Raw genomic sequence first — 27,971 nt, forward strand, 5'->3', positions numbered from 1 at the left:
AGTTGATACATGAGACTGCACTTCAAACACTAACCAACACCATTGCTGCTAGTCGCGTTCATCCCAACGTCCCAAGCTCAGTATTATAGAAGTTCCAAGAAAAAGAGGATCTGAACAAATTTTTTACTAATTTTGAATGAGTAGCCGCTTCAGTCAACTGGCCAGAGGACAGGTGGGGACAATATATAGCTCAATTACTGACTGGAAGCTTACAGGCTGCATATCAGGCTGTGAACCCTGGAGGTACAACACCTCACCCAGAGATAAAGAAAGCAATTTTAGAACAAGTAGGATTCGATACAGAATACTACTGTATCAAGTTCCAAAAAGCAAAATGGAGTCCAATGGAAATTCCTTGTGATCTATATTATAGAATACAGGACTTAGGGCTGAAGTGGTTGAGCCCCACATGTACGGACAGAGATGAGGTAATATGAATTATTCTACTTGAACAATTTTTAGAGGCCCTACCCCCACAAACCTGTAATTGGATCAAGCAGCATCCGAATGTGGACACAACAACTGCAATAGAACTTGCTTGTGCTTTTCATCGGGCTCCCAAATTCAAACTAGGAACCCAAAAAGGACAATCTGAGGGAAGTCGCACATCCAGTCCCCCATTTCGTACAAGACCGATAAAGAGTCCTGAGGAAGTTCCCATGTCTAGAATACCGGATAAGGATCCAAATCAACTGCCACAGTGTTATAACTGTGCTGAATGGGGACACATAACCAGGAACTATCCCCACAAAATAAACAAACCTAAGCCAATGGAAATTGGAGTCACCAGGAGTAGAGTTTTCTACACGGGCAAAGACGTCTCTCGCTACATCAAGGAAATGTTAGTAAATGGGAAACCCACCAGAGTATTAGTTGATTCAGGATGTAGTTAGTGAGTGATTCGTGCAGATTTAGTCCCCAGGGAAATAACATAAAATAATGAATGTGTCTTCATATGCTGTATTCATGGAGAGATGAGACAATACCCCCTGGCAGAAATCTCAAAATTGAGTGGAGAGGACAACAAGAAACACTTACAATGGGTATAATCCAACATTTAGTCGAAGAGGTTATTATAGGCACAGACTACGAACATTTTTCTGATCTTATAGACGGTGTACATGACAGACAAAAGCTATACTTATGGTTGGACGAAGCTCCTTTTTCCCAAACTCATATCACCCCGGATAAAGAAAAACAACATTTAGTCGAAGAGGTTATTATAGGCACAGACTACAAACATTTTTCTGATCTTATAGACAGTGTACATGACAGACAAAAGCTAGACTTCTGGTTGGATGAAGCTCCTTCTTCCTAAACTCATATCACCCCGGATAAAGAAAAACCAAACTAAGTAGAGGTGAAAAAGGAGAATGAAAAAGATACTTCCAAATGGGTAACTTATCTATAAATACCACAGACAAATCAGTTTTTGCGACATTACCCCCTTTTCGGATTAGCCAAAGAGAAGACCCTACGCTACAACATGCCAGAGGAACCGCAGTAACAGAAAAGACCGGACAGATAGGTCCATATTTCTTCGTTCAAAAGGGTCTTTTATATAGAGTGACCCAACAGAACAACCAAGAAAAAACGCAGCTGATAGTTCCACAACCATTCGGCATCCAGACCCTGCATTTAGCACACAGCCAAATGGGATATGGCCATTTTGGACGAGAAAAGACAGAGGAATACCTGTTACCGTGGTTTTATTGGCCAGGGGTATTCTCAGAAATTTGTCGGTTTTGTCAGCAATGCCCGAAATGTCAACTTATTAATCCCGGACCACAAAGAAGGGCTCCCCTTTTCCCTTTACCCGTTATTGACATTCCCTTTTCTCCTGTCGGTATGGATTTGGTAGGTCCCTTGACTCCCTCCTCAAGGGGATACATGTATATTCTCATTTTGGTGGACTATGCGACCCGATATCCTGAAGCCATCCCTCTCGTTAGTTTGACCACCCAAAGTATGGCACATGCATGATAGGGTTCTTCTCCCGGGTTGGATTTCCCAGGGTATTACTCACAGATTAGGGAACTCCATTCATGTCCCTATTGATGACACAAATATGTCAGATACTAGGCGTTAAACAAATCTGCACATCCGTCTACCACCCCCAAACAGACGGGTTGTAGGAAAGATACAATCATACCCCTAAAACCTTATTAAGAAAAACCATATCGGACTCCGGTAGAGACTGGGACAAAAAGTTACTCCTGGTACTCTACACTATACGAACCCATGTTCAAGCATCAACTGGTCATAGTCCATTTGAGTTGGTATTTGGAAGAAAACCTAGCACCCTACTAGATATGGCGGCAGAGAGATGGGAGAAGAACAATACTGAAGAGAAAGATATCCTTGAATACACAATTAAAGTGCCAGTCCATTCAGTTTGGGAAGATGTGAGAATATATTTAGAGGGAGCCCAAGAGAAACAAAAAAAATACTATAATAGAAACACTACTCTCAGACAATTCAAAACAGGAGACAAAGTATTAATATTACTACCCAGCTCAGAGAATAAATGACTAGCCAAATGGCAGGGACCCTATAAAATATTAGAAAAAGTGAGTCCCATTACGTACAGAATAGAAATATCCGAAAGCCCCAGAAAGACACAGATTTACCACATTAACTTACTAAAGAAATGGGAAGAAACTGATAGCTCCCCTTTATCAACAAATATTGGATTCCTTGTAAACAAAACAAAACCCCTAGAAATTAATTTGTGTCCCCAATCTAAAGAACCCAGTTACTGTCTTCCCTCGATTAATTCTACTCTTTCCTACCAACAACAAAATCAACTGAGGGAGATATTAACCAAATATCAGAATTTTTTTTCTTTGATTCCTGGGAAAACCTTGTTAGTACAACACGCTATAAAAACTCAGGGAGGAAAGATCATTCGTCTTCGACCCTATAGAATCCCTGAAGCACGTCAGAAGGTAGTAGAGCAAGAAGTACAATCCATGCAACAATTGGGTATCATAGAACCCTCTATAAGTCCTTGGTGTTCCCCAGTTGTTCTAGTTCCAAAACCCAATGGCTCTGTAAGATTCTGTATTGATTTTTGACAATTGAATAATACTTCTAAATTCGATACATATCCAATACCCCGGGTAGATGAGTTGCTTGAACAACTAGGCAAAGCACAATACATATCCACCCTGGATCTCACGAAAGGCTACTGGCAGATTCCTTTGAACCCCCGAGATAAAGAGAAAACAGTCTTCGTTACCCCATCTGGGCTATATTAATATATAGTCCTACCTTTTGGTTTACATGGGGCTCCTGCTACATTTCAAAGATTAATGGACAAACTCTTGCGTGCTCACATAGGATATGCTTCTGCATATCTTAACGACACTGTGATATACAGTGAAACCTGGGAAGACCATTTACAACATCTAGCTGAGGTGTTCCAATTACTACTAGAGGCAGGGTTAACCGCTAATCCTGAGAAATGCAACCTGGCACATGATGCTATTGCATATCTAGGATGCCATATAGGGAAAAGACAAATATGACCCCAATCAAACAAAGTTGAGGCTATCCTCAATGTACCCCCACCTACCACAAAAAAAGAAGTAAGGTCCTTTTTAGGAATGGTGGGCTATTACTGTCGATTTATCCCAAACTATTCAACTATCGCAGCCCCTTTAACTGATCTATTAAAAAAAGAACGACCCTCCAAGATCAAGGAATTAAATTTACACCAACTCCGTAGCTATGAGACACTTAAAAAAAGTTTGACTACGGAACCAGTATTACATTGTCCCAACTTCAAAAGAATGTTTTATTTACAAACAGACGCCTCTGTTAGCAGGAAACTATTACCAGGAGAACAACGGTACACCGTAATAGAGAGAGAATGTCTAGCGATTAAGTGGGCGATAGAAACCTTTCAATATTATTTACTAGGCCACCCTTTTGTCTTATATAGTGATCATGCTCCCCTCACTTGGTTAGCACAAACTAAAGATACGAATCCGAGAATACTAAGATGGTTTATGGAGCTCCAACCATTTATGTTCCAGATCCAACACCTCCCGGGTAGTCAGTTGTCAACTGCAGACTACTTATTCTGATATCCTGTGGAACAAGGCCTCAATCAGCCCTTCTCAAGGGGGAGTGTATGTAACAGGGTTGCGAGAACCCTTCGATACACTACAGAAGCAGGGCCGATATTGCCATACCCCGGGGGCACTATAAATGGAAAAGAGGGCCGGGCTCTGGAGGCGAACTCAGATATACGGGAAGCAAGCACGGCAGCAGAGAAGATAGAGGGACAAGATGAGGGAGAGGACGAACGAAAAACAAAGACGCCAAGGAGAGTGGCCGACACAGGAGGAGACGGGTGTGTCAGCGAGGAATTGACCGAGCCCAGCGGTGCACCGAGCAACAGAAGAGAAAACCTGACGAACGCGGGAGAAGGCAAAATAACTCATGTAGGTACGTGCCTGCATACAAAACCCTAAGGGATATTGGTGGAGGTGGGGGAGAGGGGAGGAGGGACTGAGGGAAAAGAACGAACAGGAGAAAATTTGATGTTTACCTGTTGCTCTGGGCTCCACCTTGCCACTGATCCTAATTGAAAAAAAAAACTCCTCTCTGAATATTATTTTCATTTTTCCTCACACACAGGGGTTTTTCTTTAGTTCTTCATCTTTAACCCTTTTTACCCCACCCCTTAAAGAAATAACCAATAAAAGAAGAAATAGAGTCCACTTACCTTTTCTTTTCTCGGTTCTGTTTTGTCCTTCTTCCCCTGACGACGGTGGAGAAAATTCAAGGAAACTGATACCTAAGGAGAAGAGACAGGGAAGATATGAAAGCCAAGATATAAAAAAACGAACAAGAAAAACAAGAAGACAAAAGAGAGAAGAATAAGGAGCAAAACGAACAAAAATCACTTTCCTTTGCCCACCTGGTTGTGAATAAACAAACTTCCATATATTATTATGTTTTGGTTATTTCCATTTTTATCTTATTACTTTGACCCCTTGCAAGCCATGGACGTAATGGTTACGTCCATGGCTGCGCCTGTGAGGCACCATGGACGTAACCATTACGTCCATTTACCGGCCCTCGGGGGAAGCGCTAGCGCTCCCCCCGAAGGCCGCCCCACCCCCAAGGTCAGGGCTGGAAGGGGAATCACTTCCCCTTTCACCCGACCCCCTGACACCCCTGAACCCTCCAGTGACGTCTGATGACGTCAGCACGCAAAAGCATGCTGACCTCATCAGAGGTCACCTCCCATCACTCTGGAAGCATGCTTCCAGAGCGATTGTGGAAGAGAAATGCTAAGCATTTCTCTTCCGCTCTGGAGGAGGGGGCCAGCAGAGGCATGAAAGGAAAGGAAAGGCCTTTCCTTTCCTTTCATGTCTCTGCAAGCATTTCTGCTGCCCGATCACACCAGACACCAGGGATTTTTTTAAATGAACATAACGGGAGCGGCCCCTTTGGGCAAGAGCCGCTCCCCAGGGGGGCAAATCATTTTTAGGCCATTTCTGCCCCCAGATGCCTTTTTTTTCCTTTTATGTGTAGGGAGCGACCCCTTCGGCAAGGGTGGCTCCCTGGGGGGGCCAAATTGTTTTTAGGCCAATTCTGCCCCCGGGGGGGGGGCAGAAACCACTAGACAACAGGGATATATATATATATTTTTATTTACTTTATGTTTTTATGTATGGGGCGCAAAGCCCTAGGCAAGGATCGCTCCCCTGGGGGGACAAATTGTAGTAAGGCCATTTCTGCCCCCTTGGGGGCAGATCAGCATATTTTTGTTAGGCCAATCTGCCCCCAAGGGGTGCAGAAATCACTAGACATCAGGGATTGGTGTGTGTGTATGTGTGTGTTTTGTTAGAAGGGGCTGCCCCTTGGACAGGGGTCGCTCCCCATGGGGGCACATTACTGTTGGCCGCCTATTTCTGGAAGGCTCATCTTCCCCCAAGTGGGGCACAAAGCCCACCAGAGACCAGGGAAGATTTTGTTTTCAAAATAAGAGGGTGAGGTATGGCCATACTCCCACCCCAAATAAATGGGGCCAACGTTGTTCTGCCCACCAGTGGGCAGATAGGGCAATTACCCCTGATCCACACCCCGGGGGCATAATTCTACTAGATGGCATGACATTTAAAAAAAAAAAAAACATAGTGGGGTGGTGGCTACCAACCAGTATGGGCCTGGTTATGCCCCCACCCCAACTGAAGGGGGTAACAGTCTTTCAGCTCTCCCCCCGCACACTAAAACATCTTATCCCACGGCAAGCAAGTAGACATTTGATTATTTTGGGTTTTGGTTTTACATTTGGGCCATGAGAGCTTGGTAACTCTCAAAATCGTTCCACTTGGAATGGTGAGGGCTGCACTTTTTTTTAATGTGGGGCGCTGCCATGTAGAAATATCCACAACACCCAGACACATCTGAAAACTAAATATCTGGTTGATTCCAGGGTGGTGTGCTTCACATGCACCCCACACCATTTTCTTACCCACAATGCCCTGCAAACCTCCAACTTTGCTGGAAATCACAAATTTTTCCCACATTTGTGTGATGGAACCTTCCGGAATCTGCAGGAATCCACAAAATTCCTACCACCCAACATTGTCCCATCTATACCGATAAAAATTCTGCTGCACTTGTCAGCCTAAACATTTTTTTTTCAAACTGCCCTTTTGGACCCGCTTTGGTTCCCCGTCAATTTGGACATGTTTTTGGCTCTTCCCTGTCACAGGCCCTTGGCCCACCTACACAAGTGAGGTATCATTTTTACTGGGGGACTGAGGGGAACGTTGGGTGGTAAGAAATTCGTCCCGGTGCGGTGATCCCACACAGAAATGTGGGGAAAAAGTGATTTTTGTTAGCTAAATTTGAGGTTTGCTGAGGATTCTTGGTAAGAAATTATTGGGGGATCCACGCAAGTCACACCTCCCTGGACTCCCTAGGGTGTCTAGTTTTCAGAAATGTTTGGGTTTGGTAGATTTCCCTAGATGGCTGCTGAGCCCAGAACCTAAAACCCAGGTGCCCCCGCAAAAAACAGGTAGTTTTGTATTTGATAATTTTGATGTGTCCAGATAGTGTTTTGGGGCATTTCCTGCCGCGGGCACTAGGCCTACCCACACAAGTGAGGTATCATTTTTATCGTGAGATTTGTGGGAATGCGGAGTGGGAGGAAATTTGTGGCTCCTCTCAAATTCCAGAACTTTCTGTCACCGAAAATGTTGAGGTTTGCAAAGGATTCTGGGTAACAAAACCTGGTGAGAGCCCCACAAGTCACCCCATCTTGGATTCCCCTAGGTGTCTAGTTTTATAAATTGTGCAGGTTTGCTAGGTTTCCCTAGGTGCCAGCTGAGCTAGAGGCCAAAATCTACAGCTAGGCACTTGGCAAAAAAACACAACGGATTTCGATGTAAAAATGTGATGTGTCCATGTTGCGTTTCCTGTCGTGAGCATCAGGCCTACCCATGCAAGTGAGGTACCATTTTTATCGGGAGACTTGGGGGAATACAGAATAGCAAAACAAGTGTTATTGCCCCTTGTCTTTTTCTTCATTTTTTCCTTCCAAATGTAAGACAGTGTGTAAAAAAGATGTGTAATTGAGAAATGCCCAGTAATTCACATGCTAGTATGGGCACCCCGGAATTCAGAGATGTGCAAATAACCACTGCTTCTCAACACCTTATTCTGTGCCCATTTTGGAAATCCAAAGGTTTTCTTGATACCTATTTTTCACTCTTTCTGTTTCAGCAAATGAATTGCTGTATACACGGTATAGAATGAAAACCCATTGCAAGGTGCAGCTCATTTATTGGCTCAGGGTACCTAGGGTTCTTGATGAACAGACAAGCCCTATATATCCCCGAAACCTGAAGAGTCCAGCAGACGTAACGGTATATTGCTTTAAAAAATCTGACATCGCAGGAAAAAGTTACAGAGTAAAACATTGAGAAAAATTGTTTTTTTCACCTCAATTTCAATAGATTTTTATTTCAGCTGTTATTTTCTGTAGGAAACCCTTGTAGGATCTACACAAATGACCTCTTGCTGAATTCAGAATTTTCAGAAATGTTTAGCTTTCTGGGATCCAGCATTGGTTTCACACCCATTTCTGTCACTAAGTGGAAGGAGGCTGAAAGCACAAAAAATAGTAAAAAAGGGGTATGTCCCAGTAAAATGCCAAAATTGTGTTGAAAAATTGGGTTTTCTGATTCAAGCCTGCCTGTTCCTGAAAGCTGGGAAGATGGTGATTTTAGTACCGTAAACCCTTTGTTGATGCTATTTTCAGGAGAAAAACCACAAGCCTTCTTCTGCAGCCCTTGTTTTCCCATTTTTATGAAAAAAATGAAAATTGTGCTGTATTTTGGCTAATTTCTTGGTCTCCTTCAGGGGAACCCACAAAGTCTGGATACCTTTAGAATCCCTAGGATGTTGGAAAAAAAGGACGCAAAGTTGGTGTGGGTAGCTTATGCGGACAAAAAGTTATGAGGGCCTAAGAGCGAACTGCCCCAAATAGCCCAAAAAAAGGCTTGGCATCTGAGGGGGAAAAGGCCTGGCAGCGAAGGGGTTAAATAAATAACCAAGAAGAACTCACTACAATTCCCCTACTTGAGTTACATATACCAGTCAATCAATCAAAAAGTTAATACATAACATTATTATAATGCTGACTGTGTTCATACTATTATCTTCTGCAATCTGATAATCAAGCCTATGTGAAAATATTTGCCATGTTTACTTTGAAAAATGACTGCCTCTTTCTACATTCACTTGTTGGTGACTTCTAATCATTTCTAGAAAGTTGACAACCATGTGCCATGTTTACTGTTGTTATTTCAAATGCTATTGCATAAAATGAAAATAATGGAAAGAGCACCAAGTCACTTTCTGGTAATTGTTTGTGATCAGTTTCTAACAACAATGAGATTTTGCTATAAAGGTCAAACAGAGAGAGTGAAAAGTAGAGTGGAATTGATTTCACTCTAGGTGATACTGGGACAAGCCATATAAAGGCATATATCCAGACCCTATTGAAAGCCGACAGGAGGCATTTAGCATGTTGTGGCTCTGTTTATTTGTCTTTATTGTGGTTGCAATTCACGTAGTGTGCACTGCGCACTAGACTAGGGATCTGATTTTGAATAAATATTTAAAATGCTCTATTGTTCTTGAGTTTTATTGGTTTTGAAAGTTAAAAGACAACACAAAAAACTATACAATAATGGTATATATGTGAATGGTATATATATATATATATATATATATATATATATATATATATATATATATATACACATGTTCCCTTAAAGGGTAGTTGTAACATAAGACCACCAAGCTTAGTTCTACACTACTTCAGTGGAATTCCAATTCGACCTGATGGATTTGATGGTTATAGAAATGAGGAGATAAAACTGTTCAGTATGGGGATCTGATAAGTTAGAACATAATGCATAAGATTTACAAATAATCATATTATATGTGAGAGTATCAGTTATGGGAAGTATTTTAACAATCATATCCCAATTATTTTTTCAAAACTGTAACATTACTACACATTCAAATTAATCATGTTTTAAAGATCCCTCAGTTAGTTTCCAATGCCAATAAAGAGATGAATCAACAAGTTTAGCCTTATATAAATTATATGGAGCCCAAAAACAATTGCATAAAATAAAAGCATTAGTTTGTGACAGTGATACAGGAAACATCCAGATATATTTGTTATCTATATTCGTCTCCAATCATTTAAGGACATTCAGTACAAAGTTCTGTATTCCAATATGTAGTTATAAAATTCAAGTTGTTGTCACTGATACAGTTCAGTTGTTTATAAAATTTGGAGACAGTATGTGGGGAAGCAGAGAGAGCACTAATACAGAATTCTGAGTCGGGTGTAGTAGTCTGAGGTAAAATATTTAGAAAATAAATAAGTAAAACATTACATAAAATATCATAGTTGTGAGCTTCTGCATCAGTCATTATTATACATTTACTTTATAATTTAGATAATGATAACAAAACTCCTTTATCATAGATGTCATTAAGGTAAAATAAATGCCAGCAGTTATCCATAATTTTCAAAATTTGATGGTATGATTAAACTTACCTTAGGGTTATTCCAAAGGTATAGTTTGGTAGAATCTGAAATATGTGAAGAAAATGAAGAGTCACAATCAGAAATAACTAAAGTAGTAGAGGCTATAATGGAAGATGACTTAAGAAGTTTATTTGAGTTCATCATTGATAACAATGTCAGAAGAGGTAATGGCAAAATTAAATGTTGCTAACTCAAAAGCCATTTAGGGGGATGAATAGGATCAATGCAAGTAAATCAAAGGGAACCTTGTTTTAAAATTAATACTTTATAGTAATTGAAAAGATCTGGTAAGTGTAAGCTTAATACAGCGAATACGTGGTGGTTTGTGTTATCAACAAAATTTTAAAATAATTCTATCTAGTTTTTTCATGGAATATGAGAGACAATTGTAATGAGATGCTGGATAAAGTGTAAAAAATAATAGGAGCAAGTACCATTTTGATGGCCTCAAGTTTTGTCCATCATTATATGTGCAATGGAGACTACTGGGAATTTTTATCTGTAAGTAAAATGGCACAATTTAATGTAAAGGAATGTTTTGAGTGTGAAAATTGTATTTTGAAATATTTAAATTTATCTTTTTGCCAAGTAATATTAGTATTGTCTAATTCTTCAGGCGTGCCATGGACAATCAGGGAAAACAATGCTGTTTTGTTAACATTTAAAGTGTAACCGGAAGCAACAGAGCATTCGTGTAGGATATTTAGAACTGTAGGTACAAAGGTAGCTGGGTTGCTAAGGTATAACAGAAGATCATCTGCATACGCAAACATTTTAAGTGTAATGTTTGCTACTTCTATTTATGTCATATCATTGGAATTTCAGATATTAGAAAGTATTATAAAGTAAAGGTTCAATTGCTAACAAAAAAAGAAGGGGCAATAATGGACCTCCTGATCAGGTTCCTCTGTGGAGAAAAAAAATCTGAAAACTGACCAGTGATAAGTAGTCCTGCAGAAAGGGAACCATATAATGCTAAGGCCATTTTAATAAAAATTGTTTCAAAAATTAAATGAGGATAACGCTTGAAATAAAAATTGACAATGATATTTGGCACAGGTCCACATCTAAAGCGAGAAGGCCAGAGGGTGAAGTAAATATGATGATATTGTCTATTACATCAAATAAAAGTTGTGTGTTATTGACAGAGAATCTCTCTTTCATAAAACCTGTTAGATCTTTATGTCTGAGTGATGATAAAATGTTGGATAATCTAGTGGCAAAATGTTTTGCAAAAATTTTACAGTCTTGATGCATGAGGGAGATTGGGTGATAATTAGATACTGTAGTTCAATCTTTATCTGCAATACTATAATCAGTCCTTCAGCAAAAGAACCTTCAACAATGCCTGACTGACTGAAGTTAGTAAAAAAAGTGAATTAAATGAGGATTAGGGATAGAAGCAAGTGCTTTATAACATTACTTAGGGATACCATTTGGTCCAGGAGACGTTTGATATTTGAGCGACTGAATAGTGGTTAAAATGTCTTCTTTAGATATAGAAGTATCTAATTTGGATTTATCAGATTGGGAAAGTTGTAGGAGGTTAGCAGAGTTAAAAAAAAGCATCTATAATTTGAGATACAAGCAGATTTGGCTTGTTATATAAGGATGAATAAAATATAAGAAATTAATCAACACTCTCAGGAGTAGATGCAGCAATTGTACCATTATCTCTATGAATAGCATGAATTTTTGGTTTCTATCATTTTTAATGTGAAGCTAGTTGGCTAAAAATTCCCAGATCTATTAACATTAAAGCAACATTTTGCTTTCTGGTTTGAAAGTTGCATTCCAGCTCTTGTATTCAATAGTGAATTATATTCATGTCTAAGTTTTTGCAGTGTACTTTTTAAAAGTAATATTGTTAGATGAATTACATAGTCTTTCAAATTTAGCAATTTGTTTCTCTAAATCAAATAGTTTTGATTTGAATGTCTTGTTTTCATGAACCATCATAGAAATTATTACCTCTCGTAAGTATGCTTTAAAAGCACCCCGTGTTATGATAGGAAACGTTACATCATCACAGTTGAGAGAAAAGTATTCTTGGACAGCTACCAATATTGTAGCTTTATTAACATCCTGAAGAACAGCATCAACATCCATGCACTATCGGGAATGAGAAACAGAGAAGTTATTAACTTGCAAACATAGCGAAATTATGGCATGGTTAGAAACGTCAATAATTCCAAATGAAGGCTGAGTTATAGTTTTTACCACATCTCTGGATGCTAATAAGTAATCTAAGTGTGAGTGAGAATTATGAGGTTTGGAGAATAAAAGTGAAGTCTTTGTGAGTTGGGAAACGTAATCTCCCGATGTCAATAGGTTTAGTGTTTTTTAACAGAGTTTTGTGTGAGTAGGATGCTTTTGAAGGAGCAAATTTAGTAGGGGAGAGTCTATCTACATGGGGATCACTTATCAAATTAAATGTCCACCAACAATAAGCAAAACATTTTTGAGTGAATAATTTCAGAAGTAATGTGATTATAAAAACTACGGTGATCAGCTGTTGATCTACAGATATTAATTAAATGTAGTACAGTATTACCAAGTTAATTTTAACCAATAAAAATCTGCCTTCTGAGTCTGAGTGTTTATAAAAAATTTGTAACTGAAGCTTTTTAGAAAATAAAATTCCCACAAAATTTGTCTTATCCAATGCTGGGGAGGAAATGATGTGACCAACCCATTTCTTTTGCATGAAGGCTAAGATTGTGTCATCAATATGTGATTCTTGCAATAAACAAATGTTTGCTTTTCACCTAATTAAGTAATCTAACATTTTCAAATGTTTAACAGGATGTCATAATCCTTTAATATTAGTCTGATGGGCCTTGTGTGCCCATTGGAAGAGAGAAATGTTTATCCAAGAATGCTTGAAGATCTTATGGACGATGGAATGAACAGGAGATGTCATTTTTCCAAATGTGCATGGTGGAAGGGACAAAAAATCCGTCTTTGAAAGCAGAGTTTTTCAGTTGTGGCCTTAAAGCTTTAAAGTCTTTACGGATGGTGACTGTCTCTTTAGCAAAATCTTGATAAATGAAGATTTTGTTGTCACTAACCAGAAGAAAGAGAATTTCTGGTGTTGCTTTTCGAATGAGCACAAGATAGGCGTCAAGAAGAACCTTAAAAACTACAATTCTTGGTTTGATATGGCCAGGTTTATGATAAGATGGAATTCGATGCCCTTTATAAATCTAAAATATTTCTGGAATATTTACATTTAAGAGATTAGAAAGCAAATTCTCAAGGAAAGGTCTACAGTCATTGCCCTCTATGTCTTCAGGAAAATTAAAAATGTGCAAGTCATATTGCCTATTTTGATTTTCTAAATCTATCAGTCTTGTATTCATAAGAGGAATTTTTGTGGCAAATGGCATTAGCTTTTTCATTTTTGCTTTATTGCCGTTTATTTTAATTTTGTTATCTGCAACCTTCTTTGAAAGACCTACCATATCTTTATGAATATTTTTAATTTCTGTAGCAATAGTGTCAGTATTAGATCTAACAGCTTGCAGTTCCTCCAATATAGTAGTGAATGAGGGTTCAGAGGAATCTACAATTTTAGACTTAATAGATGGCAGAGACACTCCTTGTTTATGCTTAAGACCTGATGACATTGAAGCTTTGCCTTCCATGTTAATAAATAACAACAAAAGTGTATATAGAAAATAATAGAAACATATAAATGGAAGTAAATAAGCCAAGCCAATGGTAATATGGTGAAAAGTCTCAGGTGCAGCAACTAAAACTGACTGAGGGAGGATTCAAAGCCACACCCTCTCCTGAAGAAAACCCCACCTTCCAGACAGGAACTCTGAGCATCGAGTAGAGAGGAGCCTCAATGCAGGTTGAGACGCTTTCCAGAGGACACCGTTAAAGACACAGCCACAAAAACGAAACCAGTAGGCTCCTCACCACCTGGGGGCAAGTGAAGTGGTGTAGAGATCCAAAAATTCCCTAGTAAATCAGAGTAAATAGCTCATTGGAAAAAAGGCAGGCCAGAGCTTAACGGTGGGTGGCCATCTTGACTAGTGCACATGCAGGTTTCATGTACTATTGTTCTTGAGTGTCTAGTTCTTAAATGAAAGAAAATTTGGAATTCCAGTAGCTATCCTTGAAAAGTCTCATGAGATTAAACATTGCCTGAACACATCTCGCCCGAATATTGCTCATATTTTTTCTTGTTAACATGGATCAACCAACTAACATTTCCCCCTTCTTATGATACAATGATGCATCACAGCAAACCCAGTGTAAATACAGAAGTTGTAGCTAGTGGAGCAACTTCTAACACATTGCCTCAAAGTGATGCAGGCATATTTAGAGGTGTTTTGAGTACTTTAGCATCACCTGATAAGTTTACAAGAGAACCATGATTAATCCAAACATTCTTTGCTCAATGCCAGTCACAATGTTTAGCAAAGGGATATAGTTTTGATACAAACACCTTCAGAGTATCATTTATATTTTCTGATTTATAAACAATGCATTAACATGGACCACACCACTTATCTTAAATTGGATCTTTTGCTTAAATGCTTATGATTAGTTCATCCAACAGGTTCAGCCTGTTTTCGCAAAAACAAAATAAACAGCAAGCCCACATAGGGGTATTAATTCTTTAATTAGGAAATCAAGATCATGTTACCTACATCAGTTGTTTCAACAATTATCTGTTGAAGCTTTATTGACTTGTGAAGCAGCTGCAGCAGTCTTTTATCAGAGTTTGAAAGAGCAATTCAAAGGCACATTGTGTTTATTTGTAAATCGTTTTGTAACAACAATGGCATTAATTGATTTAACACTCTAAATTGATGCTCAACAAGAAACTTCCAAATGCAATAGGTGAATAAATCCAAAGAAACTTGATGGGACAGTTTCATGCAGAGAAAATGAGAGTGAGAAGCCCACAGTCAAACCTATGCAGTTAGGAGGGACTTAAACAACCCTGTTCCATGAACACAAACAATGTAGACAAAAGAAGGACTATCACTGTATTGAGGCAAATGATAATATTTTATTTAGCTATGTCCTACATTGTCAGGAAAGCCCATTTTAGGAGGACAGATAGGGGTTGAGCTTAAACATATCAAACTGGTCTGTCACTATGAAAGCCTACCTTTATGATGAAGTAGCCTTTTCTCCAATGCATGGACCTTTCTAGGTCTATTTCTTAATTGACTTTGGGGCAACAGATTCTTTCATTGACACAACCTTTCACATATAAGTGATATTCTACGTAAGGAGTGCAAGGAAACTAACACTCTGTTTAAGTCAACTGGATCTGACCATCTAGAAACTATCATTTTTGACATCACTGATTATGTCAGCATTCTCTGTAGTTGTCAAGCACTAACCTGTTCATCCAACGGAGACACAATATTGACCAAGATGCTTGTTCCCAATTCCACCTAAACGGTGCCTTCCTCCCACTTAAATACACATGATCGGCACCGCAACATCTTGGGGGAAAGGGGATGGATGAGAGAAGGAGAGAGACACTGGAGTCGCAGGGCTGGATCCAGACGCCTAGTGATGGTTCTTAAAGACTGGTCTGTCCTATGATAAATTACACATCAGTCAAATAACTAATATCTCATAACCCATGTATACTCTACTGGTAAACTATGATGTGCAAGCTAGATGTACCTGTCTGGGTCCCCTGTCTGGCTTCTGTTGGCTCTCCCCCTCTAGGAGTTTTCAGAAATGATGTGGATTACCTGTGATTAAATAAGACCATTGAACCTCCTATACTGTCTGTAGCTACTCCCACTGTGATCCCAGATTAGTCCCTCATCACCTTAATTAAGCCTACCTATATGTTCCTTGACATTCAGTGGATATCTTGGCGAGTTTCACCTTCATGAGATGCTGATTCAGCAATCAGCATGCAGTCATAGTCATTTGGCTGACTCACTCGACTCATAGACATTTACAATAACAAGAACAAACTGTCAGGGAATTAGATTCTCCAGATATTCATGGGTTAATCATTGTACTGTGCTAGTATTGCGAGGAACGCAATTCAGTGGTCAAATCACACTGAAAACATAGGGTTAATATCAAGGATTATGGTTCACGTTGTATTATTATGAAAACATAGGGTTAATCAATAGCGCTCAACTTCATGAATAACCTGATTATCACTGTTATATCACAGGGTAATTTTGAGCATTGCAAAGATAAGCTTCAACTTTGTTGAAGCGCCAATCACAGAATGTTGCACATAACCAACAACTATTAGAAATAATGCAAATGACAGTTTGAACTCAGCGATAATAACCATATTCACAGTACATCGTATCGCTAACAACCATAGTAAAGCCACATTAAACTCAGCGACAATAAATATATTCACAATACATCATTTTTATAATAATTGTTCAATAGAAACTCCTTTCTGTGGTATAATGCAAAGAACTACAATAAGCGTTATAGCATGTCAAGCAGCGAACATCCCAATGACCTTAAAACCCAAAGATGTGCTCTTTTAGGCACATCACATCCTGGAACATTCACTTTTCAAGTTTCAGGTCAGCAAGCATCAGGTTTTAGCACTAAATGTCCTTAAATCGCATAAATCGCATAACCGCCTTTTTAAGGATTAATTCCCTCAGTCTCTTCTTCTTCGGGAAGCAGGCTCCAAGATGCTGGACAGATCAAAACATGAAGATCAAAAGTGGAGGAGCAGAGATTCCTTCTCTGCAGCCGGTGACCTTTACAGCAAGCCTGCTGCATGAAGCCACACCCAGTCTGAGTCATAGGGAGCCACGCCCAGTATGAGCCATACTTGTGCTTGGAAGCTTGAGCAACACATATTCCCAAACAAGCTTTAGTCCCTAACAAGCATTAGTTCTAGCAGGCATTGGTCCCTGCAAACAAGCATTGGTCTCTGTAAGCAAGCATTGCTCCCTGCAAAGGCAAATGATCAACTCAGATGTTTTTTACTGGGGCACTTCCGGGTTTGCAGGCCGGACAGTAGTCCTAGGAATTTTCTGGTTTCATGGACACAATACAAAGATTGATTGGGAGATTCCAGCCATCAGTTTTGGTTCTGAGGATTGCAAGAACTATTTCTTTCCCTGACATGATTTAGAAGATGCCCCCCTTTAGCCAGGCACCTTGTAAAACATTACCTCAATACGTTGTCTACTGTGGGGAGCCTTGTAGGGACAACAGTTTATGGGGCTTACAAAGAATTCTAAGCCTTCTTTAGTTCCGAGGATTCTGACTCCCTTCTCTGCATCACCCCTGTGCCTGAACCATAGATTTAATACACAAGGTCTTCATTCTTCATATGAGAATACATTCTGTAACTGCAAAGGAAGATGACATTTTGAACAGTATTTCCAAGAAATCCTGGAAAAGTGTTTCATCTGCCATTCCTCCTCACCTGCAGGGGTGCTGATCTTCTTTATACCGCAATAAGATGGTGAATACCAATGACATATTGACTACTGTGAACTCAACCCTATCACTATCAGAAATTGGTAGCCTCTCACCCTCATAACTGATTTGTTTGACCAGAACAAAGAGAGCAAAATCTTCTCAAACGTAGAGTCCTGAGGAGCCTACAACTTAGTCAAAATACATGAAGGGGAGAGTGAAAGGCTGTATATAGCAGTTGCTATGGTCAATTGGAAAACGTAGTTAAGTCATTCAATTTGTGTAAGGCCCCTGTACCATTCCTACACTGCCTTTATAATATTTTCTGCAATCTTCCAGGCACCTTTATAACAGTTTATCTCAATGATACCCTGATATACTCTGAAGACTTACAACAACGTTGTAGTTATGGAAAATAACTACTTTCTTACTTCAGAAAACACTCAGTATATGCAAAAGCAGAAAATGTGATTTAGAAACGTCAAGAGTATTTCTTGAATTCCAGATCTCAGGGAATAGTATAAGCATGGACTAAGAAAACCTGTATTAGATTGTGTGGCACCCACATCAGTTGAAGAAATACAGAGATTGTTGGGGTTTAGCAACTTTTATAAACGCTTCATCGAGCATTTTTTCTACAATTGTTTGATCTACCTCCCTGATCTCTCAAAAGGACAATCTTTACCTGGGGAACAGTACAATAGGACGACTTCCAGGCCCTTAATATAGCATTAACTACAGCTCCTGTTCTTGGACATGTAAATAAGGAATTACCCTTTAGTGAAGGGATATACTCCGGTGCCCTACTACTTCAAAATGCAGTCACCTCACAATTGAAGAAGCTTTTACACGGTTGAAACATTACCTGGAGGGTCCAATGCCTCAAATCATGCTCTGGACAGGTCCCAAAAATCTCTTGTATTTCTTTAAATATCTAAATCCACATCAAGTAAGATAGTCCTTTTTTTAGCTCGAGTCTAGGCACTGCGCAAGCACTGTCTCTCGACATGTTGTAATCTACATCTGACAGCTCACATGCCCATCTCACACCCATCACTTTCATTCGTTCCTTGGCCTGCCTATCAAAATTCCCTTGATTTCGTAGGCAATGCTTCAAGTTTGTCCTGCCTTATGTCTGCTTTGTTACCGCCTTGGAGACTGACCTTGTTACATGGATGATTGCACAATCAGCCATATACCTAAGAGTGGCGCACTACTTTTTTTCTTTGCCTTGTCACTTTGGCCTACGTGGCTGCATGTTGTTTCTTTCTCTCCCTTGTTTTGGGCATTCTGCAGTTTCTTTTGTCGCATCTGAGTGCTTTCCAGTAGGACATTAAGGCAGTCATTCTGACCCTGGCGGTAAAAACCGCCAGGGCCGTGGTCCGCGTGAGCACCGCCAACAGGCTGGCGGTGCTCCTTTGGGGATTCTGACCGCGGCGATACAGCCGCGGCCAGAAACGGAAAGTCGGCGGTGTACCGCTGGCTTTCCGCTGCCCAGGGGAATGCGCTGCCATGGGGATTCCGACCCCCATACCGCCATCCTGTTCCTGGCGGTTTCGGCCGCCAGGAACAGGATGGTGGTATGGGGTGTCGTGGGGCCCCTGGGGGCCTCTGCAGTGCCCATGCCAATGGCATGGGCACTGCAGGGGCCCCCATAAGAGGGCCCCACTTAGAATTTCAGTGTCTGCTTAGCAGACACTGAAATTCGCGACGGGTGCTACTGCACCCGTAGCACCCCTTCCACTCCGCCGGCTCCATTCGGAGCCGGCTTCCCCGTGGAAGGGTGTTTCCCGCTGGGCTGGCGGGCGGCCTTTTGGCGGTCGCCCGCCAGCCCAGTGGGAAACCCAGAATGACCGCCGTGGTCTTTTGACCACGGTACGGTCTTCTGGCGGTTCCCGCTTGGCGGGCGGCTCCCGCCGCCCGCCAAGCTTGGAATCACCCCCTAAGTTTCATATAGTGCAAACTCGATCAGAAGAGTGCTTTACATGACTATGTGAAGTTTCATGTAGCACAACTTCTTACTTTTTTTAGTTTTTAAGCAGCATATTACTCTTGTCTCCCCTTCCTCATAACCTGAATGCCCAGTGTAAAACGTTTCTAAAACAAAAAGGCTGGAATTCATTTTTCAGCACAACCCCGGAAAGCCATTGGGGATGTGTTGAATTCAAGATTTCAGGGTGCAAGAGGTCCCAAACGGCACCTAGTTACAGTCTGTGGTACTGCACCCTTTCCCTGCTTCATGTACATCAGAACAGTACATGTTGCAGGTTTTTTTCAGCCAACATATTACAAGTGTAAAAGCGTTAACATAACCATGTTGTTCATGCATTCATTTCACATGCTTTACTTAATCTTGCATTCTCTATGAGTGTTTGCTTTTTGCAGGATTTTGTTACTTATTTTTTTTCATCCAACATATTACTCTTGTCTCCCCTCCCTCATAACCTGAATGCACAGCGTAAAACTTTTCACAAAACGGGCGCTGCGCTTCATTTTTCAGCATGGTACCCAAAATGTCATTGGGGATGTGTTGAATTCAAGTTTGCAGGGTTCAGCAACTTATGTGGCCAATAGAGGTCCCAAGGGACACCTAGTGACAACCTGTGGCACTGCACCTTTTCCCTGCTTTGTGCACATTAGAACAGTAAATGTTGCAGGTTTCTTTGAGCCAGCATATTAGAAGTGTAAAAACATTAACGTAACCATGTGGGTCCTGCTTACATTTCAAATGCTTTACTTAATCTTGCATTCTCTATGAGTGTTTGCTTTTTTCCAGCCAGCATATTACTTTGTTCTCCCCTCCCTCATAACCTATTTGCCATATTCTGGTTCTCCAACGTTGCATGGTCATACGAATGGCAATAGCGCTATGCAAATATCATCAGTCCACTTCATACAAAAAAACTTTAAAAAATTCAATTTTCAATGCAAAGAGCTCTAACTTTCACAAATGCGAGACTGATTGCATTGTAAATTGTTTTTCTTGTGGTTCTAATATAAGGTGACCTACAGACTAGGAAATTGACATGGCATTACAGACACATTGTAAAGCCACAGTGAATGGAATAATTTATCTATATCAGATCCCAGCACCGTGTTGGACAACAATCATATGGATAAAATCATTGATGAATTCATTGAACACTTTGCCTTTAGATAAGGGCATTTGAATTGACAACAGTGGGCCTAGAAAGAACCCGAAGAAAGGAAGAAAGGAAAAACAAGCAATGTTCTGCTTAGGAAAGAAGCCCTGAATCTTTCACAGAAGGATTTACAACTTGAAGCAATGAGATAGTATCAGGATTCACTGACTGTTGGACACCAAGGACAAAGGAAGATGCAAGATCTAATATAAAGACATTTCTGCTGGCCCAACATGTCCATATCTGTAAAGAGTGTTATAAAACAGTTTTCTATTTGCTCTCAAGGTAAGAGAGACATGAACCAACCTGCAGGTCAATCATTACCACATCCTCTACCCTCTCTTTCATGGTCCATGATTTCAATAGACTTTGTACTAGATGTATCATCATCACAAGGATTCATGATACTTATAGTGGTACTAGATAATTTTACAAAGATAGAGCAAAGGCTGATGAACTGGCCTAATTTTTTCCCAATTGTGTTTATGCATGATGATTTACCCAATGTGATCCTCAAGGACTAAGGCTTACAGTACCTCACTAGCAACTGTAATTAATCAAGAGAACTTCACACTTTCCTTACAGTAATTATTCACTATCTGATAGATTCATAATAGGTTGAACTAAGGCCTCAAACAATATCTTAAGTGTTTCTTAAAAGAATATCAGACAGACTGGAGCAACTGGACTTCCATTGCGGATTTTGCAGAAGATAATTCATTATCTATTTTCACTCGAACCTCACTATGCTACTATCCTTATGGCATAATTCAACGGACCATTTCTGCCTTTCTTTCTCCTACAACATTTCCCTCTGTCACTCACTTCTTGAGATACGTAAAAATAGCCTGTACAGGCAGAGCATCATTGTAGACCCACACTTGAGCACAAAGTCTTGTTGACAAAAAAATTCCTCCATCTGCCACAATCCCATCCCAAGTTTTTCCATGGGTTCCTAACTGACATATTATCCTTCAGTACCTATCTACATGTGGATGTGTATAGCGCACTTGTCACCTGTGAGGGTACCCAGGTGCTGTGTGCTGCAGAGCTCAAGGTGAATAGCCAGGTCTTGAGGCCCATCTTGAACTTTTGGAGGTATGGAGCCCTTCTCAGGTGGGTTGGGAGGAGAAAGGGTGGCCTATGAGAGAGCTGCAGCAGATGCGAGGGGTGACTGTGAGAGAGAGTGTTGCTGACGAAAGGTGCCTGGAGGTTTGGAGAAGTTCAGTAGGTGGTTGAGGCAGGTGGGACTGAGATTGTGGAGGGCCTTGTATGCGTAGCTCAGGATCGTGAATTGACAGCATTTCAGCATTGGCATCCAGTGGAGGTCCTTTAGGTGGGGGGAGATGTGGGTTATTCTAGGGAGGTTTAGGATGAGTCTGGCGGCTGAGTTTTAGATGACTTGGAGTCATTTTGCGAGGTGAGCTGTGATCCCTGAGTAGAAAGCATTTCCGTAGTCAAGGCGGCTGGTGAAGAGTGCCTGAGTGACTGTCCTTCTTGTTGTTACTGGGAGCCACTTGGAGATCTACCGCAGCATACATAGGGTAAGCAAGCAGGCAGCGGAGACTGAGTTGATCTGTTTCTCCATGCTGAGTTTATTATCAAGGATGAACCCAAGCTCCTGGCGGAGATAGAGTCGGTGGGGAGAGGTTCAAGCTCGTCAGACCACCAGGAGAAATCCCAGGGTCAGGTGGATTTTCCAAATAGGAGGACTTCTGATTTGTCAGTGTTAGGCTTGAGGCAGTTGTCCTTCAAATATTTGGTGATGCAGTTCATGCAGAGGTGAAAATTGGCTTTTGTAGTGTGCGTGTCTTTGGATAGCAAGAGGATGAGTTGAGTGTTGTCTGCGTAGAAGATGATTTTCAGACCGTAGCTCCTGACGATGCTGGCTGGAGGTATCATGTAGATATTAAAGAGGGTGGGGCTGGGGGAAAATCTCTGTGGTATTCCGCATATGATACCCTTGGATTGAGAGATGAAGGGAGGGAGGATCTGTCGGAGAGGAAGGAGGCAATCCACTGTAGGGCTTTGCGTCTGATGTCTATCAGGTGGAGTCTCTTGATCAGCATGTGATGGGAGACCATGTCAAACACCTTCAAGAGGTCGAGGGGAACAAGTGCGGTTGAATCTCCTTGGTCAAGCAGAGTTCTGATACCACCTGTGGTGGTAATCAGACCAGATTTGGTGGCTTTGAATCCAGATTGGGAGGTGTCAAGAAGTTCATGATCTTCTAGGTCAGTGTTGCACTGCTAGCTAATGGCTTTCTCAATTACCTTGGCTGGGAACGGAAGCAGGGAGATTGTGAGGTAAGTTTTTGAGATTTTTTGGGTTTGCAGAGGGTTTTTGAGGAGGGGCTTGACTCCAGCATGTTTCCACTCTTTGGGGTATGTGGATGTCATGATGGAGATGTTGAGGATGTCTGTAAGTTTGATGTCAATGGTTTTGTTGCGTTGGTTGAACATGTGATGGGGACAAGGATCCATGGGTGATCAGAGTGGATAGATTTCATGATGTTGGTGATTAATTGCGTGGTGAGTGGTCTCCAGCATGGAAGGATGGCGATGGTTGGAGGGGACATTATAGTTGAGTAACCTGAGAGTGTCAGCGGCCATTGGCTGGGGGGCGAAGTTTTTGTATATTGTGGATATTTTATCATGGAAGTAGTCGGCAAGGGAATTGCAGAGTTCTTGCTTAGATGAGATGTTGTTTTCTTCTGCTGGTGGGTTGGAGAATTCTTTGAAGATCATAAACAGTTCCTTGCTTCTGCTGGTGTTGGATTAGATCCTGGTTAGTATGTCTAGCTTCTTAGCTTATTTTAGACCATTGTGATAATGGCTGAGTGAGTGTTTGAAGGCCGCTCTGTCACTGGGAGCTCTGGTGTTATGCCAGCGCCTCTCAAGTTGCTTGCATTTTCATTTCTGTAAATGGAGCTCTGGGGTGCACCATTTTTCTTGTTTTGTGGGTTTGTGTGTGATCATTTTGATAGAGGCTAGTCTGTCAGCACAGCCGGTGATCCAGGAGCTAAAGCTTTTGACTGCAGTGTTGACGTCCAAGGTGGCTTCTGGGGAATGGCGACTGAGGGTGTCTGTCCATTGGTTCTTGGAGATCTTCCACCAGCTCTGCTGGGTGGTACGCAAGTGAGAGGGGAGGCGACTGGGAATAGGGGCATAGGTGAAGTGGGTTGGAACAGGTTGGTGATTGGGACTGTCAGCTACCTCTGTTTGGGGATTGATACCGTTGAACAGAGATGTTTAAAGGCATGGGCAAAGTGGCTCTGGCCCCTTCTTAGGGTCTCCACTTTTCAAGAAGCCCCCTTTTTGAGTTTTCAAGACAGCACCAGACTGTCTAGAGCTTTACAATAACTAGTTTGTTTATTTACTTTCTTTTTGGTTAAGTCAGACCAACACCTACTTGAGTGATAGTGATGGAGAAGGAAAAATACCTATTAGATTCTGGTTAGATTCAGCAAGCACTTTTAAGCTTTTAAAATTCACAGGCCCAGCCCACCTAAAAGGCCTTTGCCTTTATGCAGCGTGTGTCACTCACAGTGCAGTAAAGATTAACATTGTGTGCTCCCTCTTTGACTGTACGATCCTTGTGGTGCTGTTTCAAAAAGTGTGATCACAGTATGCTGCCTCTTGACTCTGAATACCAAACCCAACCAGTACAGGCAGTGCGGTAAACAAGAGAAAAAGCAGCCAATAGCACTGTATGACAGATCAGCTACACCACACATTGTGGCAAGAAGGCTTGGTAAGATCTCTAGTCTTTCTGCTTTTCTGGTACAATTCAACTGGGGACAGCGTGTGCCAAGGTAGGGCCTGTGGGTATGCCACCAGCCTCTGTGCAGTCAAGAGCAGCATTATATGTTCCCTTCATGACTGAATCATCCAGCTGGAGCCGCTGCTGGGCCAGTGTGATCATACCCTAGAGCTACCTGTCTCTGGGACTATGTTCCTCACCGAGCATGTAAAGCTAAAAAAAAAAAATCTCCATTAGTACAGACCTGAAAGGTGAGTCACCAGTCCACTGTACCGTATGCAGCAGGCTTCTTCAAGATACTTGTATTTCTGCTTCTCTGGTGCCAGCCGGGAACAGGGAGACTGTTTGTTCAAGGATTGGGCACTAAAGTAGGCTGGCCAAGGCATAGGATTAGCAAAGATCCAACCATAGCCCCCAAGTAGTGAATGAGCAGAAAATGGATATAAAATTCTGAGTTGTTCTAAGCAGGGGACTCGAATTACGTTTGACCTGTGGCTCCAAAAATCGTTAGAATGTCCCTGCCCACAAGAAATAACACTTGGAATGTCATGACTGAATTTATATTGGATTGCTCTATGTAGTTAATTATAATTCACTTAGGCTGTGTGTTTCAGTGTAGACACCCTCTGAATGCCTAAGTACTGTACTTGACCAGTGGAATGGTAATTACCCTGAAGAGCAGCAATCTTCTCTTTTTTCTGTACAGTGAGTTTCAATGCCTGTGTTTTAGGCTTGTTCGACCTTGTCCCCAACAACTTCCTGTAACATTCCAGCTCCTCCAGTAGAGCTGTATGTGTACCTTCTGGTGTGTCATCATGACCAATACATTGTCTGCGTACAGAACCAGCCTGTAGTTCTCTTTGCCCATTTTGATCTCATGGAACGTAACCCTCCATCTGATCCTCTCCACTGGGGAGTCCAGTAAGAGATAAACAATAGCGGGAAGAGGAGACAACTTTGACAGGTTCACATCCTAATTCCAAACTGTTTTCAGGTGAGGTTGTTAGCTGTTATCTAGCCATCAGAGTCTTACAGCAGCTAGATGTCCAGCTTCGGAAAATAAGCCACACACAACTGAGTCTAGTGTTGCATTTAAACATTTCCACATGACCTGATCAAATGCCTTTTCGACGTCTAGTGACAGTAGCAAGGTTTTCTTAGAAGTTCTATGGACATTATTGATAAGACACCTCAAAATTTTAAGGTTAGCACTGCAGGTTCTACCTGGCACGAAACCTGCTTGGTGGGGCGCAATCAAGCCAGACAGTACCTACTTCAACCTGTGGGGTAAAAGTCCTATGAAGATTTTAAAGTCAACATTTCACACATAGATTGGCCTGTATAAATCATACATTTGTGTGCCTTTCCCAGGTTCTGCAGTGACTGATATCAGTGCCTGGGCCATTATGGGTCTATCTCTGGATCCTTCAGTAAAGGAGTTATATCCATGTGTAAAGTTATAGAAGTGCAGGAAGCTGTTTGTCCCAGGTGCTTTGTTCATGTTAAGTCTGCTTATGGCAAGGATTACTTTGCTAACATATATGGGTTCTTCAAGTGAGAAGGCTTGCTCGGGCATAAGTCTAATGGTTAGTAAGTATTGTATGTCTCTTTGTTTCTGCATTTTAAATATTCTGTTAAGCATAAAGATCTTCATAAAATGCCCAAAAAGAGTCAACTATCTGCTGGTCAGAGTTTTTTAAATTGTGCCTCCCTAATCATAATGCATATTATCTTATCTTGGACCAGTTTGGCTCGTAATCTGAAGACTAAAAGGTTGCCTGCCTTATTGCTCTAATCAAAGCAGCATGTTTTGTCTTCGAAAAAAAGTATTATGCGTTGGCAGTGTCTAGTGCCTTGACTTGGGCCCTAGTTGCTATCACTTTTCACAAACAATTCTGGGAATTTCGTCTTTTGTGCACATCTTCAAACTCTTTCAGTTGAGCCTCTAGGTTTCAACTCTTTTCTCTTCATTATGTCTTGCAGTATGTGAAATAAACCACACCTAACCTATCTCAAGAGCATCCCACCTAACATGCGAGTCAGTGTCTTAATCTTAACAGCATTGTCAGTGAGGAATGTGCTAAGAGAGTTACTAATTTCTCTATCTCCTTGCAATATAGTGCTCTCACGGTCAATCGCCAACCTTTATGCTTGTAGCAGTTTATTGGGAACAGTAACATTAAGGCAAGTGGGGGTGTGGTCAGAAAGGTCTCTGTTTAATAGTTGCCACTTCTGCTCCTTGGCCATGGTACTGGCAACCAGGAAGTGATCTATTCAAACAGGTTCTGCAGGCTGCAGAGAAATGTGTTCAGTTAGTGGCTGTGTGGTGTTGCTCCCACCATATGTTGAAATACCCTGTTCCTGCAACAATTAAAGTGTGTTGGGAGAGAGGGTACCCATTTGCCCAAACCTTTGAGCTGACCGGTTTTGTACCCCATCCATCACTATATTAATGTTATCCCCAATTATTATGTCTGCTTGAGTCTTTTTCAGGACCTCCTCTAAGGCTTTTTGGAGGTAGTTTTATGTGTGTGTTAAGCACATATAAATGGAGAGTGCAGTGTAAAAACAGTGACCTTGCCTACCTGTAGCAGTGAACAGAATACCATCTTCACTATCACTTTACCTTAGAAGCTTTCACTGAAAAGAATCACTATCCCTCCTGTTTTATTGGGGCAGATGCAAAAAAACTACCATGGAACCATTTGGAATGGAGTCTCTGTATGGTTCCTGTAGTTTGTAAACCTCACCTCAAAGAGAGTGTAAAAGACTAAGGGCCTAATTTAGAGTTTGGCAGATGGGGTTACTCCATCACAAATATGATGGATCTCCTGTCTGACATATTAGGATCCCAATGTATCCTATGGGAATCATAATATGGCAGATGGGATATCCTTTACAATTGTGACGGAGTAACCCATCTTCCAAACTCTAAATCAGGCCCCCTAGAATAGATAATCACCTAGTTGGAGAATTCACGCCACTAACACTGAAGCTTGTAAACGTGGTCATTGTGTGATCAACCTATTTGTATCTGGAAAGTAATGTGTTGATTGTTGTGTCCTGTCAGCATCTCCTCCCTCATGTGACACCCGAAGCTCAACCTATCCCAGAACTAACAACAGAAACACTCCTTCTTGCCACCATCTATTCAAGTACTCTGAATTTCATAAACAGTAAACAATTCCAACATGGCACTAGCATGTAAAACACCTGAAACATTACCCAAATGATGCTATGGCTCCCGCATCTCTACCATCTAACAGTGGAACTTCTGTATTCAGCACCGGAACTGTTCTTCAGATTCTCAAGACCGGAGTTCTTCAATTGTTCTGTGACAGCAGCACTTACCTTATGTCTTGACCTCAAGTGCTTTTTAGTGACTCTCTGCCGGCCTCTCGGTTAGTCTGTTCAGGCAGAGGAGGAGATCAACATCCTTCTGCAGTTCCTCTACATTCGTTGGCTCCATCAGGGTCTGAAGCAGTGCTTTGTTTATTTTAGGGAGGAAATCTGCATCAGTCAGTTCAGCCAATCTAAAATTAGATGAAATGGGTGGCCCCATATATATGTCA

Source organism: Pleurodeles waltl, chromosome 8 (assembly GCF_031143425.1).
Source record: "Pleurodeles waltl isolate 20211129_DDA chromosome 8, aPleWal1.hap1.20221129, whole genome shotgun sequence".
NCBI classification, from domain to species: Eukaryota; Metazoa; Chordata; class Amphibia; order Caudata; family Salamandridae; genus Pleurodeles; species Pleurodeles waltl.